Source organism: Aquarana catesbeiana, linkage group LG10 (genome assembly GCF_042186555.1).
Source record: "Aquarana catesbeiana isolate 2022-GZ linkage group LG10, ASM4218655v1, whole genome shotgun sequence".
NCBI lineage: Eukaryota > Metazoa > Chordata > Amphibia > Anura > Ranidae > Aquarana > Aquarana catesbeiana.
In genome coordinates, this window is record NC_133333.1 from 230,500,868 (window position 1) to 230,521,396 (window position 20,529).

At 45.2% G+C, this 20,529-nt stretch overlaps 1 pseudogene; it reads right to left on the bottom strand.

The window, feature by feature from the left end:
• LOC141111261 (indolethylamine N-methyltransferase-like) overlaps positions 1-18,933 on the bottom strand; it is a 77,567-nt pseudogene extending 58,634 nt beyond the window's left edge.
• Between the last annotated feature and the right edge of the window lie 1,596 nt (positions 18,934-20,529).

Below are 20,529 nucleotides of genomic sequence, written 5' to 3' on the forward strand. Positions count from 1 at the left end.
GTTAAAAATGGTTTAATACAGCGCAATCTCTTCTTCTTTATAATGTGACAAGTAGTTTTGCTGCTCATATTCACACACACTTCTCACAAACTTATTTTGTTACTATTTATCGTGATTCCCTCAATATATTTTGATTTCTCACATCTGACAACATATTTTTGTATATATTTTATATTTTTTAATGTAGATTCTTTTTTTGTGTTTGTATTTTTTTTTTTTTGGGTGATTTTGATTTGTACTTCCGAAAATGTTTGTGTGTGTTTTTTGTGTCAAGTTCCCACAACACCATTGATATGTTGTTCTATTTAATCTGTAGGAGATTGTTTGGTGTTGTTGTCCCTTGTTAATTTCACATTGTGCTTTAGAAATGTACCTGAATCGTCACACCCAAACTGTCCTTTTTGGATGAAAACACAAACAGGAGAGTAGAATTTACCTAAAAAATTTTATTAAGGGGTCACAACTAAACAAAGAGGGAGGCAACGCTGGAGAAACTGCAGAAGTGGGTGAAGCCTTGGGCAGACATCAATAATTTGAAAGCCAAATTGGTGGCCTGAGGAGTCCTTATCTAAGGGAGGGCAGTCTGGTCCAGAAGTCCTAGAGATCCGGAAAGCAGCAGATGACATCTGTGTCCCCAGGCTGTGGTCATACGAGAGACTGCAGCTTCTGTCAGACCAGACTGAACCCAGGGCCATCACTCTTTGGTCTTCCTTCCACGCTTCCTTCCACGCGGTGGCTCTGGTGGTGGAGTTGTGGCAGCAGGAGGAGGAGGAGGATGGTCCAACTCAATGACATCCGTCTTGGGTGTTAGTTCCCCACTCACCCCCTTACGTAGTACTTTGTACAGAAGGTCCTCACAGAGCCTGCGTTGACCCTCCTGCATGCCCTGCAATTTGGTGGCAGCCATGCAGGCAAAGGCCTCTTCAGGAGTTGGTAAGGCTCTGAGGGACGCAGAAGCCTCCTGGATCAGCCTGAATGCTGAATCCTGCACGGGACCCGGAGTGGCCTTCCTGGCTCGTTTATATGGCAGGCGGAGGGGAGGGACCTGAGACTCAGTCAGGCTGCGACTGGTCCCAGGCTTCTCCTGGCTGACACTTAGCCCCGCCTCCTCCTGGCTGCCACTAATCCCTGCCTGCTCCTGACTGCCACATTCCACAACCTCCTCCTGGCTGAGGTCTTCCTGTGTATGAAAAAGTGACATAGTTTGAGTTTTTTATTCATCAATCACACACAATTTTCACATCCTGACTGTTGCAAATTGAATGTTAACAAATATAACAGACTATCCTTCTGAGCCCAGCATTTTTCATTCTTGTCCCAATTTTGGGTGCCCACTACTGTCTATTGATATGTAAAACACTTTCAATCAGCACTTAGTGATCAATACTAACATCTAGTAAACATAATTTATTTATTGACCAGAAATCAGTAGAACAATGCTATACCTGACTCCAGCTGGGCTCCTCCACTTCTTCCTGGCTGGAAGTCGCAGGTTGGATATCGGAAGCCTCAGCTGGGGTGGAAGGAAGCGTGGAAGGAAGAGTAGAGAGGGATTCCCTGACTTCAGTGTGGTCTGACTGAAATCGCAGTCTCTCGTAGTACCAAAGCCTGGGGACATAAACATCATTTGCTGCAGCTCCGGACCTCTGGGAATCTGTGACCTTCTTGCGCTCCCTAAGATATGTGCTCCTCAGGCCACCAATTTTAGCTTTTAAATAAGGGATGGTTGCTGTGGGGACCACCGGCTTCACCAACTCCAGCAGTTTCTCCAGCGCTGCCTGCCTCTTCTGTTTGTGATTATAGTGGGGGTGTCTCACTTGCCACAGACAGGGCAGTTCCCTGTATTTGTCAATGAACAGGGGCAGGAAATTGTGGTCGTTGAACCCATCCATTTTCTCTGCAAGACACAACACAAGACAAACCCTAATGTCAGGCCAAACTCCCCTAATCTTGTTACAATATAGGCTTCCATTTCGAAGCAGTATAGGCGCAAGTTTAGATCTTACCTTCGTTATCACGATCGGCGTCTCCGATGCTCCTTCCTCCGCTCACAGATCGTACGTAATACGCACGTGTGTTACGCTTTATACACACTGCGCATGCGTATAACTCCGCCCGCCCCTGACGTTCTTTCTAGTCTATTCCCCGCCCCTTTTCGTTTGGCGCAGTGGGGGAAGAGCACATGGCGGATAGACAGCAGGTGCGTGCTAATTGTAGCAACGAGGAGGAGGGGGAGGAAAGGCCGGAGCCTGAAACGTCCCGTTCCAGAAGGAGATTTAAGGACTCAAATATGTCCTTTGGGGAGATGTTGGAAATGGTGGACATCCTGAAGAAGTCCGACTATGATGGAAAGTATGGGCCTTACCCCAACCCCAATGTCCGAAAGGCCAAGATCATGGCGAAAGTGGTCAGGAGTCTGCACCGGAATTTCGGGTACGACGATCGAAAGATCAGCTCAGGAAGCGGTGGTCGGACCTCAAATTACGAGAACATGAGCAGTACAGAAAGATCCGGAGAGTGCTGCAAAAAAGTAAGTAGTTGTGCTGTGTTCCTATTCTTTTTGTGTTTATTACGTTCGTGCTGCTCCATGTGCTTTTAGGAACTGTTGTACAGTTTAAAATGGCAACTTTCATGTTCATGGGCACATTATTCGTTCAGATCAAACATTTTTCGTTCCAACTATAAAATACCATTGTTTAGGCCATATGCATTTGGCCACCATTTTGACGCCCTATACTTGTCTTCAAAGAATTGGGTTGTGTAGATGGCTTTGTTACTAGAATGAAATGCAAACTAGATTCTGTGTAAGGAGAGGACACTCAGCAGCTGTTTTCACATCTGGACACTGGAGCACTAGTGTGGGACAAAAGAACACCATTTTTATTAGGGGGCCACACAGGTGCTCCAGTGTATATTATAGGGGGGTCTCCATCTGTGAAGCTTGTACCAAACAGGTAAAGTATTGCAGCTTGACAAAGGACACTAATTGTACCCCACTTCCAAGCAAAGTTTCATCTTTATAGTTCTGCCACCAAATATCTGTGTGCTAATTATACCATTTTTGCTTTACATAGGGGAGAAAAGACTCGGAAGACACCCCTCATCCGAGGAGACCAGAGACCCCCCCCTCTGGAAGAAGGGGAAATCCCCCCAACACAAGCTGAGCAGGAGGAAGAAGATGTGGTGGAACTAGTCACCACAACAGGTGAGTGTCTGCAACCACAGGCTCAGATAAGAGATGGATGGCGGCATTTTTTTTAGACCCAATTTATTTTGGGGTTCCTCTCTTTTTAGGTGATCGTGAGGTTGTGGATCCAGATCCTTTCACATCTGAAAGTGCCCAGATCCTGATCGGGGAGATCATGGGGTGTAATTTACAATTGGAAATCATCAAGCAAAACATCAATGATGTTATTCCAAAAAATAAAAAAATCATTGATGTTTTGGGGCGAGTTTAAAGCCCCTCAAAATCACTTTCTTCTTTTGTGTGCTACAATGTGCTAAATGTTTTTGTGATTTTTCCCAAAGCCAAATTTGGAGGATGCACAAAGTGTGTCAACATGTGCTATCTGCCATCACGGGAGATCAATGGACGCGTTTTGGGGGTGCAACCCCTTCCTCAATTATAAAGTAGCTGAGAGGAAGGGCTTGCTCCCCCAAAACACATCCTTTGATCCCCCGTGATGGCAGCTAGCACATGTTGACATTGGCAAAATTGTGTGCATCTTCCAAATTTGGCTTTTCCAGGGGTGATTTCCCCCCATCTGAGCGCAATATCAAACACAGTTCCTAAATACTCATGTATGATATTGCCTTCAAGTTCTACCAAATGTGAACTTTGTAAGTTCAAGATTTGTGTCTTTCTTGTTGGTTTTACACATACCTGTCTTATGTAAAATGGACATTTTGAGTTTTGATAATGCCACCACAAAAATTGGTATACCACAAACATGTTGTTTTTTTTTCAAAACCTTTGGTAAATGCACATGTGATTGTGCAGGTATTAAAAAGATTGTTAATCAAGAATGTGTGTATTATTGTCTCAACGCTACAACACTTTTGGGGTGATGTAATTGCTGTTTTCATTGCAAATGGGGGTTATTTACTAAGGGCAAATCCTCTTGGCACTACAAGTGCAGTTTCAGTGCATTTGCAAGTGCACTTGTAGTGAAATGTGTTTTTGCATTTAGGAAATAACAGCCAACAGTGCTTTGTATAAGGTTACACAATCACAACATTTTCTGCACTCAAAACATTTCTGTCAGGGTCAGCTAAAACAAACACAAGCAGTAAATGTCCACCAAGAATTTCTTTTTTTTTTATTCTAAAAAGGCTTCACAGATTGTCTGGCATATTGATAGCCCCCCTACCCGCAAAGAACTCCAGGTAGCGTAACCGGACATCACGGGCACTCAGGGAGGGCAAGCCAGGACGGCCACTTTCAAGCGCCGTCAGTGTGGTTTGATGTAGGATTCCAGCCTCAGGCCCAACTGAGCCAGCATAGTTGGCCGAATGTTTCCTTAAAAAGTTATGGAGAACACAGCACGCCAGTATAATATGGTTCAGTTTATACTCCGCCATATGGATGGGTGTCATAAACAGGCGGAACCGGCTGGCCAGGATTCCAAATGTGTTCTCCATCACTCTTCGGGCTCTGGCCAGTCGGTAATTAAAAACCCTCTGTTCCGGGGTGAGGGTCCTCATTGGGAATGGCCGCATCAGGTGGTCCCCCAGCGCAAACGCTTCATCAGCAGCGAACACAAATGGGAGTCCTTCAACATTGTCCTCTGGAGCTGGCAAGTCCAAGCTGCCATTCTGGAGACACCTGTAAAACTCCGTCTGGGCGATGACTCCACCATCGGACATCCGGCCATTCTTCCCCACGTCCACATACAAGAAGTCGTAATTAGCCGACACCACCGCCAACATCACTATGCTATTAAACCTCTTGTAATTATAATAGTATGACCCCGAGTTGGGTGGTGGGACGATGTGGACGTGTTTCCCATCAATTGCCCCTCCGCAGTTAGGAAAGTCCCATCGCTGGGCAAAGTGGGAGGCCACAGTCTGCCATTCCTGTGGCGTGGAAGGAAACTGAGGAAAAAACAATAAACATTACTATTTTTACTCAGAAACATGGCAAGCAGATTATACACAAACATTATGGGGCAACCTTCAGATAGCATTTACTAAGGGGAATTTAACAAGGCCAAAGTATAAGGTACACCTATCATATTCCCCCTCCCCCCCTCTCATGGGCCATTTCTAACATTATAGGGGGTGTGTGGAAATCTTGGACAGGTAACCCTCTTCACTTCATTGAGAGATGAATGCCTAAATAATGGGTATTACTTTGAACAGACCCTCCTTAGTTACACTATTGGCAGACCACTGGACAGGTAAGAAGTGTCATAATACAAAGATATAAATACACATTGTACACATTTGAGGACATTTGGACATTCTGCTATTACCTATCAAGATAATAATAGGATACAAAAACTTTAAACAGTACCATTTGGAAGTATACAGGCAAGCCCTTGCACTACATGCTTTGGGGAATTAATCCATAAATCTGACCACAAAAGAGATGGGTATAGTGTGTATGAGTTTGGCAAAGTCAGCAGATAGATGATTGAGGATAGAGAATTGGGATCAGCTGACTTAGCAGTTGGGGGAGGGAGGGTTACTAAAAAATTTTGGGGGACACCACAAAAAAAAACTCTGGCACTCTGCCTGAATTTAAATCAAAAATAACATTTCCAAACATTTTAGGGGGTGTTTGGGGTAAAGCACTACTATGGAGCTGATAAAATACATTGTTAAGTGACTACATGAGGTGAATATAGGGCAGGAGACACCATGCTGGGGAGGTTAGTGAAGGGCAAATATGTATGAAGGACATAAAATAATAATTACATAAAAATCCAGCATGCATGAGAACAAAGGGGACATTCACAGCATATTACAATCATGGTAATTAGGGAATGAGGAAAGAAATACAATATATTAGCAAACATTCAATACAATAAAATGTGATATAAAAGGATAACAATCTTACCTTCATATACTCCTTCTGCAGGACCTGGATGATGGCAGAACAGGTCTCTGGTATAATGATCCCCAGAGCCTGGGGGGAGATGCCTGTCGAGAACTTCAAGTGCTGCAGGCTTCTCCCTGTTGCCAAATACCACAGGGTAGCGACCAACCTCTGCTCCGGAGTGATGGCTTGCCTCATGCAGGTATCCTGCCTGCTGATATAGGGGGTCAGCGAAACCAACAAACGATGAAACACGGGGTCCGTCATCTGGAGAAAGTTCCTAAAATCATCAGGATTATTCTCATGGATCTCATGGAGCAAAGGCATATGAGAGAACTGGTCACGCTGAAGCAACCAATTCTTGGTCCATGAACTCCTCCCCACCCTGTTCATGGACTGGACTTGTGTCAAGGTCAGGACCCCAACACCAAGCCACCGCACAGCACGAACTCTACGAGGAGTACGCATACGAAACATGGCTAGAAAACGGTCGGCTGCTCAGAACGAAGTAACAGAACGCACTGAAGAACAGCAAGGCCTGTGAAGAGCGACCTGAAAAACAGCAACGAGCGGACAAGATCGCACAGAAAACTCCAATACGAACTGACTGCACGCACTGAAGAGCAGATACAAACCCACAAGCACAAACTGAACGGCAGAAAACGATCTGAAAGCCACGAGTCTGAAAAAGCGCGAATCGTCTCTCACCAAACTTTTACTAACATGAGATTAGCAAAAGGAGCCCAAAGGGTGCCGCGCTTGGTTCTGAACTGGCCTTTTCTAGTCTCGTCATACGTGGTGTACGTGACCGCGTGGTTGGCGATCAGAAATTCCGACAACTTTGTGCGACCGTGTGTAGACAAAATAAGTTTGAGCCAACATCCATCGGAAAATCCTAGGATTTTGTTGTCGGAATGTCCGAACAAAGTCCGACCGTGTGTACGCCCTATAAGTCCTCACCCACTCTTGGTGGGTGCAGAATTGGGCCCTGCTGTGAAATATTAGATCAAGAATTGTAATTACATGCCCCTGTTGAACAAGGGCAGAAAAATTGGGCCTTTGGTGGTGGTGGTGCTGGTGCCACAACACTGTAAGTCCTCACTCACTCTTGGTGGGCGCAGAAACGGGCCCTGCTGTGAAATATTAGATCAAGAATTGTAATTACATGCCCCTGTTGAACAAGGGCAGATAAATTGGGCCTTTGGTGGTGGTGTTGGTGCTGGTGCCACAACACTGCAACCCCTCACAGATACTCTAGTTGGAACGCAGGAACGAGCCCTGCTGCAAAGTATTGCATCAAAAATTGTAATTACATGTCCCTGTTGAACAGGGGCTGAAAAATTAGGCCTTAGGCACTGGTGCTGGTGCCACAACACTGCAACCCCTCACAGATACTCTAGTTGGAACGCAGGAACGAGCCCTGCTGCAAAGTATTGCATCAAAAATTGTAATTACATGCCCCTGTTAAACAGTGGCTGAAAAATTAGGCCTTAGGCACTGGTGCTGGTGCCACAACACTGCAACCCCTCACAGATACTCTAGTTGGAACGCAGGAACAAGCCCTGCTGCAAAGTATTGCATCAAAAATTGTAATTACATGCCCCTGTTAAACAGGGGCTGAAAAATTGGGCCTTAGGCACTGGTGGTGGCGCCCAGAACCAAAAATGTTCTTACAAGCTATCAGCGTGATCATTGAGGAGGAAGAGAATAATTACTCAGGATAGTCACTCAGCATCAGCATAGGCAGTCTTTGAAGGGATCTGAGATTTAAAAAAAAAAATTTCGGTTACATCAGCATCAGGTGCTTGGTAGCTGATGGTGATCCAAGACTGATTCGTTTTTATGAAGGTCAGTCGATCGACCGAGTCGGTGGACAGACGCACCCTGTGATCGGTTACAAAGCCTCCAGCAGCACTGAATGTGCGTTCCAAAAGAACGCTGGATGCAGGACAGGCCAGTAGCTCAATTGCATACTGTGCAAGCTCTGGCCAGTGATCCATCCTCAAGACCCAGTAACCCAGAGGATTTTCGGTGGGAAAGGTGTCCAGGTCAGATCTTGCCTGTAGGTATTCCTGCACCATGTAAAACAGACGCTGGCGATGGTTGCTGGAACCGATCATACCTTGGGGCTGAGGACCAAAAAATTGTCTGAACGCATCGGTCAGACGGCCACCTTCTCCACCGCTCCTTCTTTGACTGACCGATGCCTCAGCAACACATTGTCCAGAAACAGGAGTTTGTAACCTCCCAGTCTCTGGGAACGCGTTGCACAGACCTTTCTGCAAGGCCTCCCAAAGATGTTTCATCCTCTGCTCCCTCTGCGATGGCAAGATAAGGTCCACAACCTTACCCTTGTAGCGTGGATCAAGGAGGGTTGCCAGCCAGTATTGGTCCTTCTCCTTGATACCACGAATACGAGGATCCTTACGCAGGCTTTGCAGGATCAGGGAGGCCATGCAGCGTAGGTTTGCTGAGGCATTCGGTCCGGAGTCCTCTGGGTCACTAAGGACGACATGGTCTGCAGCCACCTCCTCCCAGCCACGTACAAGTCCATGTGTTTCTTGGGACTGATCCCTTAAAGACTGCTGCTGATGCTGAGTGCCAGGCTCCACCTCCATACTGACACAATCCTCCTCCTCCTCCTCCTCGTCCTCTTCCTGTGTGATCGGCGGGCACGCAGGAACACTGTCTGGATAAAGGGGGCCTTGAGAGCTAAGGAAGTCCTCCTCTTCCTGCCTCTGTTCTGCCTCAAGTGCCCTGTCCATTATTCCATGCAGCGTGTGCTCCAACAGGTGCACAAGGGGGACAGTGACACTGATGCATGCACTGTCACTGCTCACCATCCTCGTGGCCTCCTCAAATGGTGACAGGACAGTGCATGCATCCCTGATCATGGCCCACTGGCGTGGGGAAAAAAAAACAAGCTCCCCTGACCCTGTCCTGGTGCCATAGTCGCACAGGTACTCATTGCATGTGCAGCCGCTGCAGCATGGCCAATATTGAGTTCCACCTGGTGGGCATGTCACAGATTAGGCGATTCTTGGGCAGGTTAAACTCCTTTTGCAGGTCCGCCAGCTGAGCACTGGCATTATATGACTGGCGGAAATGCACACAGATTTTCCTGGCCTGCCTCAGGACATCCTGTAAGCCCGGGTACCTGCCCAAAACCGCTGCACCACCAAGTTAAGGATGTGAGCCAAACAGGGCACATGGGTCATTTGTCCCTGTCGGAGGGCAGAGAGGAGGTTGGTGCCATTGTCGCAAACCACCATTCCTGCCTTAAGTTGGCGTGGCGTCAACCACCTCTGAACCTCCCCCTGCAGAGCTGACAGAACCTCTGCCCAGTGTGGCTTCTGTCCCCCAAGCACACCAGCTCAAGCACCGCATGGCATCTTTTGGCCTGCATACTTGCGTAGCCCCTTGAACGCCTACGGAGCACCGCTGGTTCCGAGGACAAAGCACAGGAAGAGGCCATGGAGGAAGAAGAAGAGGAGGGGGTGGAGGAGAGAGGTTTGTCACAATCATTAGTAGTGGCATTTTGTAGGCGTGGTGGCGGAACAACCTCCAACACTACTGCACCTTGTCCTACATCCTTCCCAGCTGCCAGCAGAGTCACCCAATGCGCCGTGAAACTTAGGTAACGTCCCTGTCCATGCCTGCTGGACCATGAGTCAGCGGTAATATGCACCTTACCACTGACTGCCCTGTCCAGCGAGGCATGGACATTGCCTTCCACATGCCGGTAGAGAGCCAGAATCGTCTTCCGTGAGAAAAAGTGGCGTTTGGGTACCTGCCACTGAGGAACCGCACATTCCACAACTCACGGAAGGGGGCAGAGTCTACCAACTGAAAAGGCAGCAGTTGAAGTGCTAGCAATTTTGCCAAGCTAGCATTCAACCGCTGGGCATGTGGATGGCTGGGAGCAAACTTCTTTCGGTGGTGCAGCAGCTTGGGCAAGGAAATTCGCCTGGTACAATCTGACGTCGGTGTACCGAAAGCAGATTGCCCACAAGTACTTGGCTGTGACACACCTAATTCTACACCTTCATTCCTCTCAGTGCAGGTCTCAGAGAGGACTGAAGGTATAGTGGGGTTGGAGATCTCAGCTGATGAGGAGCAAGGAGAGGTCCTCTTTGTTCTTTGGTGTGGGTCTTTTAGATACGCTTGCCAATGAACTGCATGGCAGGTCAACATATGTCTGGTCAAGCATGTGGTACCCAAGCGGGAGATGTTTTGGCCAAGCGAGATACGCTTGAGACATATGTTGCAAATAGCAGCGGTGCGATCTGATGCACTCGTCTCAAAAAAGGCCCACACCAAAGAACTTTTTGAATTACGCGCAGAGACTGCAGCGCCCTGCACATGTGGAGCTTTGGGGTGTGATGCAGTCAGTGTGCTGCCCTTAGGCTGGCCCCTGGAGGGCATCCTGCCTCTTTGGTGATGTGCCGCCTCCTCCTCCTCCTCTCTCCTATCAGGCACCCATGTTGAGTCAGTGACCTCATCATCCCCTCCCTCCTCATCACTGGAGCAATCCTGGCAGTATGCTGCAGCAGGGGGAGCATGACTGCCAGAATGCTGTCCTTCTTGGGCACCCCCTCTGTCCGTGCTCACATTACTGCCTTCATCTAGCTCAGTGTCATCATCAGAGCCTTCCAAACGCTGGGCATCTTCCTGGAGCATGTACCCAACACTGTGGTCAAACAGTTCGAGGGACTCCTCAGGAGGACATGGTGGGACTAGGGAAGGAGTCACTGATGACATTGAGCCGAGGGAAGAGGCCGCTGCTTTGCCAGACAAAGTACCCTGAGCATGGGTGAGAGAGGATGAGGAGGATGAGGACGGCTTGGTCATCCACTCAACCAAGTCTTCCGCATGTTGCGGCTCAACACGGCCAGCTGCCGAAAAAAAGGCCAAGCGTGTCCCACGGCCACGTGCTGATGAGGATGCACCATCTCCACGACCAGCACTGTTGCCTCTAGACACAGAGCCTGCTTGCCCTCTTTTATTGGCTTGTGACTGTCTGCCTCTCCTTGTTGGCCTTCCAGACATACTAATGGCCTGTAGCTGCACTAAGCTGGGATATATATATATATATATATATGTACTGATACTGCAGCTAGCAAAATCGACTGCCTGCCGTATGAGAACACCACCAACCTTCTACAGGTAGCTTTAGCTGAACACTGTTCAGAGCTTGTAAAAAACCAACTTGTAGCTTTTTTAGCTGCCTGCGGTAGTGATAGGATCAGGAAAACACCACCAACCTTCTACAGGTAGCTTTAGCTGAACACTGTGCAGAGCTCGCAAAAAAATAACTTGCAGCTTATTTAGCTGCCTGCGGTAGTGATAGGATCAGGAAAACACCACCAACCTTCTACAGGTAGCTTTAGCTGAACACTGTGCAGAGCTCGCAAAAAAATAACTTGTAGGTTTAGCTGAACACTGTGAGGAGGACGCACCACACTAACTTGTAATTTTAGCTGAACACTGTGAGCAGGACGCACTACACTAACTTGTAGCATTAGATGAACACTGCGCAGAGGTCTCACTACACTAACTTGTAGTTTTAGCTGATCACTGTGAGCAGGACGCACTACACTAACTTGTAGCTTTAGCTGAACACTGTGCAGAGGTCTCACTACACTAACTTGTAGTTTTAGCTGAACACTGTGAGCAGGACGCACTACACTAACTTGTAGCTTTAGATGAACATGGTGCAGAGGTCTCACTACACTAACTTGTAGTTTTAGCTGAACACTGTGAGCAGGATGCACTACACTAACTTGTAGCTTTAGATGAACACTGTGCCGAGCTCGCAAAAAAATAACTTGTAGGTTTAGTTGAACACTGTGAGGAGGATGCACCACACTAACTTGTAGTTTTAGCTGAACACTGTGAGCAGGACGCACTACACTAACTTGTAGCTTTAGCTGAACACTGTGCAGAGGTCTCACTACACTAACATGTAGTTTTAGCTGAACACTGTGAGCAGGACGCACTACACTAACTTGTAACTTTAGATGAACACTGTGCAGAGGTCTCACTACACTAACTTGTAGTTTTAGCTGAACACTGTGAGCAGGACGCACTACACTAACTTGTAGCTTTAGATGAACACTGTGCAGAGCTCGCAAAAAAATAACTTGTAGGTTTAGCTGAACACTGTGAGGAGGACTCACCACACTAACTTGAAGTTTTAGCTGAACACTGTGAGCAGGACGCTTTACACTAACTTGTAGCTTTAGATGAACACTGTGCAGAGGTCTCACTACACTAGCTTGTAGTTTTAGCTGAACACTGTGAGCAGGACGCACTACACTAACTTGTAGTTTTAGCTGAACACTGTGAGCAGGACAAACTACACTAACTTGTAGTTTTAGCTGAACACTGTGAGCAGGACGCACTACACTAACTTGTAGCTTTAGATGAACACTGTGCAGAGGTCTCACTACACTAACTTGTAGTTTTAGCTGAACATTGTGAGCAGGACGCACTACACTTACTTGTAGCTTTAGATGAACACTGTGCAGAGGTCTCACTACACTAACTTGTAGTTTTAGCTGAACACTGTGAGCAGGACGCACTACACTAACTGTAAATAGTCTAGCTGCCAGACTGTGGTACTAATAGGATCAAAAGAACACCAGCAATTTTCTTCAGGTAGCTGTAAATACTGTAACAAGACAAGCCTGCCTGTCAGTAGGAAGATAACAGGAATGGATCTCGCTAAACTGAATACAGTGTATATATATATATATATATATGCAACACCTGGGATGCATATATATACACAATACACTGTAAGTGCAGCTAACTCACTGACTGTCCTGCCTAAACTAGCTAACTCAAATGAAATGACACTGTCTCTCTCTCTCTATCTAAGCACGCCAGAACGCACTACACAGGGCCGCCGTGCAGGCGGCCTTATATAGTGTGGGGCGTGTTCTAAACCCCCTGAGCCATAATTGGCCAAAGCCACCCTGGCTTTGGCCAATTACAGCTCTCTCTACCGACGACGCTGTGATTGGCCAAACATGCGAGTCATAGTGCATGCTTGGCCAATCATCAGCCAGCAATGCACTGCGATGCCGCAGTGAATTATGGGCCGTGACACGCCACACGAATTTGGCGCGAACGGCCCATAACGTTCGGAATTCGACGAACGATCGAACAACCGATGTTCAACTCGAACATGGGTTCGACTCAAACACGAAGCTCATCCCTACTCCTGAGTCTCCCCAACGCCTGACCCATCTTTGTGCAATCTGCAGTGCACAACCACTCACCGTCTGACACCGACCAGGGCACTCTGTGTCGCTTTAGTGTTCTGGCTGGTCAGGTTACAGGCTCACGTCAGCAGTCCAACTCTGCCACACTGTCCTTAGCTGTGGACTGACTGCTGCTCTGTCCACTGGCACTGACTCAAACACGAGGCTCCTCTCAGTCCTCTGTCCATCCGCCCTCAGCTCCTGCTTTTTTTTTAAGTCTGGCGAGAGGGCGGGCGGCGCTGACATCATCATCGCGCGGCGCCGGCGGGCAGAGGATCGGATCTTCTCGGCAATTTACGCAAACTGCGCATGCGCAGTTCTGACCCGACGTCACCACCATTTTTTTACTGGCACATATCTGCTACTACGGACATTTATGGGCGGTAAAAAAATGCCCTGTTGTTACGGACTGCCCATAAATCTACGGGCGGTTGTCAACACTGCTACCGATTGACTTCTGTACAACCACCCTGTTGAATTCTCCACACTCGATCAGTGCTGCAGGAAGACAATGACACAGCAGGGAGGATTCATTCATCCACCCTGAATGTGTGGATAGGGGGATCTGATCAGTTTTTTCATTCAGCCCACTCATCTATGGGCAGCCTAATACACCACTCTAATACCGACCAGTTACTCCAACATATCTGGAATGCACATCCACTAATTTCTGATCAAATACAAATAAACATGATTTAATTTTATATCTACTCTATACTATATCTATCAATTTTAGGATTTAAAAAAAAAACAACTCCAGATACAAATAAGATGAATAGCATGTTACTCGGCTTCTGTAAATGGGACATCGGTCACTCACACAGAGAGGCACTGCCACCTCATCAGTGCCCACCAGTGCCACCTACCAGTGCCCATAAGTACTGCTAAGCAGTGGCCACTAGTGCCACCTATCAGTGTCCACCAGTGCTGGCAATCAGTGTCCACCAGTGCTGCCAATCAGTGTCCACCAGTGCTGTCAATCAGTGTCCACTGGTTTCACATCAACAGTGCCACCTATCAGTGCTACCTATCAGTGCCACCTATCAGTGCCACCTTTCAGTGCCACCTATTAGTGCCACTTATCAGTGCCGCCTGTCAGTGCCCTTCAGTGCCACCTATCAGTGCCACCTATCAGTGCCCATCAGTGCCACCTATCAGTGCCCATCAGTGCAGCCTATTAGTGCCCATAAGTGCAGCCTCATCAGCGTACATCAATAAAGGAGAAAAATTACCTGTTTGCAAAATTTTATAACAAACTATGAAACCCCAGTAGTGATTAAATACCACCAAAAGAAAGCTCTATTTGTGTGAAAAAAATGATAAAAATGTCATATGGTACAGTGTTGCATGCCCATGCAATTGTTATTCAAAGTGCAACAGTGCAATGTTAATGGGCCAATACCAGCTGCTTATGCAACACAAGCCTGCTGGGATTTTTTAATACACCTCCCTTATCAAAGGGCCAAAATTGACCACCAAAAAAATGTACCCCTTTTGACACATTTGAAATCCTTTGTCTGCATTGGAGACACCCAAGCTGATGTCTATCAGAAAAACTAAAAAAAACTCCAAGGAGTGACTGATCTAAGTTCTATATATAAATTACAGATTGAGCTATTGTAGAAATCCAATCAAATACTCTCTAAACTTCAACCTGCTCCCACCTCCATTCTAATGCCGCGTACACACGGTCGGACTTTTCGTCTACAAAAGTCTGATGGACGCCGACGGACAAAATACGGCTGACAATCCGATTGTGTGTGGGCTTCCCCAGACTTTCAGCGGACTTTTCCAGCCGCAAATCTGACGGACTTTAGATTTTAAACATGCTTCAAATCTTTACTTTGTAACTATGCCGGACCCAGAAATCCGCTCGTCTGTATGCTAGTCCGACGGACAAAAACCCACCCACAGCAGCTATTGGCTACTGGCTATCAACTTCCTTATTTTAGTCCAGTGTACGTCATCACGTACGAATCCATCGGACTTTTGTGTGATCATATGTAGGCAAGTCCGTTCCTTAGAAAGTCTGCCGCAAGTCCGCCAAAAGTCCGCCAAAAGTCCGTCGAAAGTCTGTCGGACAGGCTGTCGGACTTTTGTAGATGAAAAGTCCGACCGTGTGTACGCGGCATTAGCCCTATAGTAACTGCCCTGTAAAGGAAAGATGTCTATACGTACCTATTCTGAAGGTGCTCTGGTCTGGTCACATGACCTCTTTAGCAGCTGGCTTCCATGGAGAGGAGAGATCGCCGACAACGGCTGCAGTGCCTGGGTGATGATATCACCTATAGGCTTCACAGTAGAGGAAAATGGTCTGGCTGTCACATGATCAGCTCCAGAAGCCGGCTTCAGTGTATTGGAGGGACAACTGACTAAGGAAAAGGTTGGTCTCCATCTGTACCACCTCCACTGCATACTACCAGGTCCTGGCCCTGTTCATTATGGGCTACACAGTAGAGGAAAAGGGTCTGGTCGGCCACACATCAGATAATGTCACCTTAATTTAGACATATTCCGAATAGACACTCCACAATGTACATTCAAGGGAAAATGGCACACCAGCCAGTGCTATTTTCCCACAATTGTACATTGTGGAGTGTCTATTTCAGAATATGTCTAAATTAAGGTGATTTTATCAGATGTGCGGCCGACCAGACCCTTTTCCTCTACTGTGAAGCCTGTAATGGACTGGGACAGCAGCTGGTAGTGTGCAGTGGAGGTGGTACAGGTGGAGATTGAGCTTGAGCGGTGATTACTCTTCACCCATAGGCTCACTATGGGGCATCCGTAGTCGGTTTGGACTGGGGGGCCCTCAGAATAGGTAAGCATAGACATCCTTCCTTTACAGGGTAGTTAGTATAGGGGCTCAGAATGGGGGAGAGAGCAGGGTTAAATTTAGATGTGTCTGTACTTCTACTTTAAACAATGTGAATGTGCTTTTTCAGCACAGTAGATAAGGAGAGCCGGAATAAAAATATTATAAAGAGCTGAGAGCTTCATCTGCTGGATGAAAACATAGATTTTAACTTTTCAAATACAATATTTCAAAGTTACCTGACTAAAAACATGAAAAAAGTTTGTATTTTAAGCAACTTAATAAATGAAATATAGTCAAAAACAACAGAAGTTGCCTTTAAAGAAATAATCTTCTGTAACCTAAAATGCAAAAAATCAGAAAGTGATGAATCATTAGGGGACAAGTCACCTCGTTCCTTCTAACTCAGCTGCGGCTGATGATGTATGCGACCAATCATATGCTCCGGTACGGTCATGTAGCCATCTGCTCAGTTCCATGATACATTTCTCTTGGAATTTTAATATGATTATTTTTTTGAAGAAATTGGAGGCGGAATAAAGATGGTGAATGAAGGAACCAGTGCTGATGTCAATCAAAAATGTACCCTCAGCTCGACCTGGAAGAATATTAGAGATTCCGATGTTATCTTACCCGAAACTAAAATCACTGCCAAAATAAAAGATTTCACACTTTCATAACATATGGCATTTAATGACAGTGCTAGATGAAAATCGCTTTAAAAAATTGTTCCCAACCAATATATAATATGGTTCTGGGATTTCCTGCTAGGCCCAGCCTTATATGTCACATTATCCTCCATATATGAAAGCACCAGATGAGCAAGGAGCTGAGAGAGAGAGAGAAAGAGAGAGAGAGAGAGAGAGAGAGAGAGAGAGAGAGGGGGGGTAAGGAGAGTATAAAGTATAAAGGGGTCAGCTGGCCATTTGCAGAGAAACAGTCACTTTGCTCTACATCTGTTCTGATCATTTTGGCTCCATTCACACTTGTGTGACTTCAAAATTGTGTGAATTCCACTGCGACTTTACAGTGTGACTTGATGCGAGTTTGATGCCATGTTGGTCGAGTGCAATTTTGTTGCGACTTTCGCTTTGACCATGTAACTGCATGTGCTCTAAAAAGTTGCACACACATGTATATGATTCAGGTGCAATTTTCATGAGACATTTGAGGGTTTACATTGAAGTCTATGGGCCTCACGTTGCATGAAAATCTGACCATAGTAGTACAGGACATACTTTAAAGTTGCTGTGACTTTAAGGCCTCATGCACACAGAGCATTAACAAAAAAAAAAGGTGCAAAACCGGTACCGACATCAGGAAAAATGCGCTTTTAGAAGTGTTTTGCATTGGCGTTAATGGTGTTAATGCACACACACACACACTGTTCCACTTTACATCAGAGTTTGCAGCATTACCTCTTACATGCTGCATTAGCGTTTTTCTGCCCTCTTCTATTTTCCATTCCCAATTCCAATTACTACAGCTTAAAAATGCTTGACACGGCTTAGCACTGTATACAGCGTTAACACGCATTTAGCTACGTCAGGTGTTTTTACAGCTGTAATGCTGCTGCTCAAGAACACGCTGGCCCTGGGTTTCTTTGCAGCTTGAAAATGCCTATGCCACTAAAAGCTCCTAAAAGCCTATGTGGACACATAGAATAACATGGAGAGACGTGAAAAACAAAAAACTCATGACGCTCTTAAAAGCGTCAGGAAAAACGCCCTGTGTGCATAAGTCTTAAGTCACACAAATCACGCAAATATGAACATGACATGACAAGTCGTACAACTGTAAACTGGGCCTTAAAGATAGAAAACAAGTATGATAATGTTTGTGAATTGACCTTTTGCAAACAAATAAAAAAAAAAATGATAATATAATGACTAAGAGTGACATATTCACCAAATAAAACGGTCATAAGAAATAAATTATCATTTGTTATCGTCTCATCATAATGTGGTACCATTTTATGATTCTGTTTTACAATAATCTTCTTTGGATCAGGCTGCCACTGTTGACTTCTTCACCTCAAGTTAAAGTTCTCCATCCCTTCATTGTGCCATTGGATGGAGTAAATGGACAGAGGCTTTATATATGAAGTTAGAGCAGTGTCCCATGGAAGTGGCACCCAAGACAGCTTTTCACAATAAAATGTTTTTTAACACCCACTGGAGAAGTTTCTAAAAATTATTTCTAGAACCCCCACTTGATTGATACTTGTCTAAACCCTTATCCTGGACTTGCTTACTCCAGGAACATTAATTACCCAAAAGTAAACTTCATTTAACCAATTATACTAAATCAGAGGGTGGTTGGTTTCTCCAGAGGAAACTCAATTTTTTAGTGTTGATCTTTGTTATTTATTTACAAATTCAATTCAATTTCATGTACATCAGTGATATAAAATATCAATCAAATCAATTTCAATTTTAGGTTGTAACATAACAAAATGTGAAAGAGCCTATAGTGAGGTGAATATTTTTTATAGAAACAGCTTGATTTTTGAGTAAGAAATAAAGCATTCCCCCACAACAAGCAAGAGGAAGCTGTGAGGTCACAGCTATAGGGACTCCCATATATGTTAGTGATACTCTTAGATATATTAACAACATTAGTCTTTTTTGTTAAAAACATTAATCTATGCTGTACATACCGGTGCTGAACTGATAGTGAATCATCGCCATTGGAAATTTTAAAGTATCCTCTCCAAAGACCATATCCTCCTTATTAGAGAAATACGTATCGAGATGACTTCTGGGATCCATTCCATGTACATGATAGAATTTATGAGTTGTGGAATCCATCGTCCTGCAATGCTAAACTTCACCTCTTTGATTTCTCCTTTCAACTAAGCTTTAATGTTTGAGTTCTATTGATAATCTTTTGAAATAAGGTATTTACATTTTATTGTAATATAATCATAAATATATTTATAAAGCAGTCATGTGCATAGTGCTGACTGAGGTATGATTGCCATTTGAGTTTGCAAAGGTTTACCCCTTTAAGACCAGGATTTTTTTTACATTTTTTGTTTTCAAGTAAAAATCTGTATTTTTTACTAGAAAATTAGTTAGAACACCCAAATATTATACCGTAGGGAAAATAATTATTTGATCCCCTGCAGATTTTGTAAGTTTGCCCACTTACAAAAAAATGAAGGGTCTATAATTTTTTATCATAGGTGTATTTTTGTAATGATAGAGACATAATATCTACCAAAAATCCAGAAAAAACACATAAAACAAATGCTATAAATTGAGTTGCAGTTCAGTGAGTTAAATAAGTATTTGATCCCCATGCAAAATACGACTTATGCCCCGTACACACGGTCGGATTTTCCGATGAAAAATGTGTGATAGGACCTTGTTGTCGGAAATTCCGACTGTGTGTAGGCTCCATCACACATTTTCCATCGGATTTTCCGACACACAAAGTTTGAGAGCAGGATATAAAATTTTCCGACAACAAAATCCGTTGTCGGAAATTCCGATCGTGTGTACACAAATCCGACGGACAAAGTGTCACGCATGCTCAGAATAAATAAAGAGATGAAAGCTATTGGCCACTGCCCCGTTTATAGTCCCGACGTACGTGTTTTACGTCACCACGTTCAGAACGATCGGATTTTCCGACAACTTTGTGTGACCGTGTGTATGTAAGACAAGTTTGAGCCAATGTCCATCGGAAAAAATCCTAGGATTTTGTTGTCGGAATGTCCGAACAAAGTCCGACCGTGTGTACGGGGCATTAGTGCTTGGTGGAGAATACCTTGTTGGCAAGCACAGGGGTAAGATGTTTCTTGTAGTTGGTTACAAGGATTCAGTGTTGCCAACCACCCGAAGTGCAATTTACTGGTAGCATGCCAAAATTTACAAACAACACCAATTTTTTTACTGGCAAAATTGATGAAATTTACTGACAGAGCAAAATTTTTTAATGACACTGCAAAAGTACCTAAAATGACAGTTTTCAGTGCTAAACAGTGCAAACACCAATATTTACACTATAGACATGTAGCTAGTGCTTTTAGTAACGTCTTTAAGTTAAACAAATGTCAAAAGCACAGAGTTCTTCCTTACATCAGAGTTTGCAGGATTCCCCCTTACAGTGCAAGGGAATGCTGACATAAAGGAGAAGTCTGAAGATCATGATCTAAGGGGGAAATCTGATGTAAAGGGGTGCTCTGGTCACCAGAGACCACCTTTTATCAGAGTCCACTACATTCTCCTTTACATCAGCATTCCCACTTACATTAGTGTCTGCAGCATTGTCTTTTACATCAGAGTTCCCCTTTACATCAGATTCTACAGAATCCCCTTGCAGACTGATGTAAAGGGAAACACCTGGAACGCTGTTGTGGAGGGCACTCTGGTGACCAGAGTTCACCTTCTGCAGAGTGA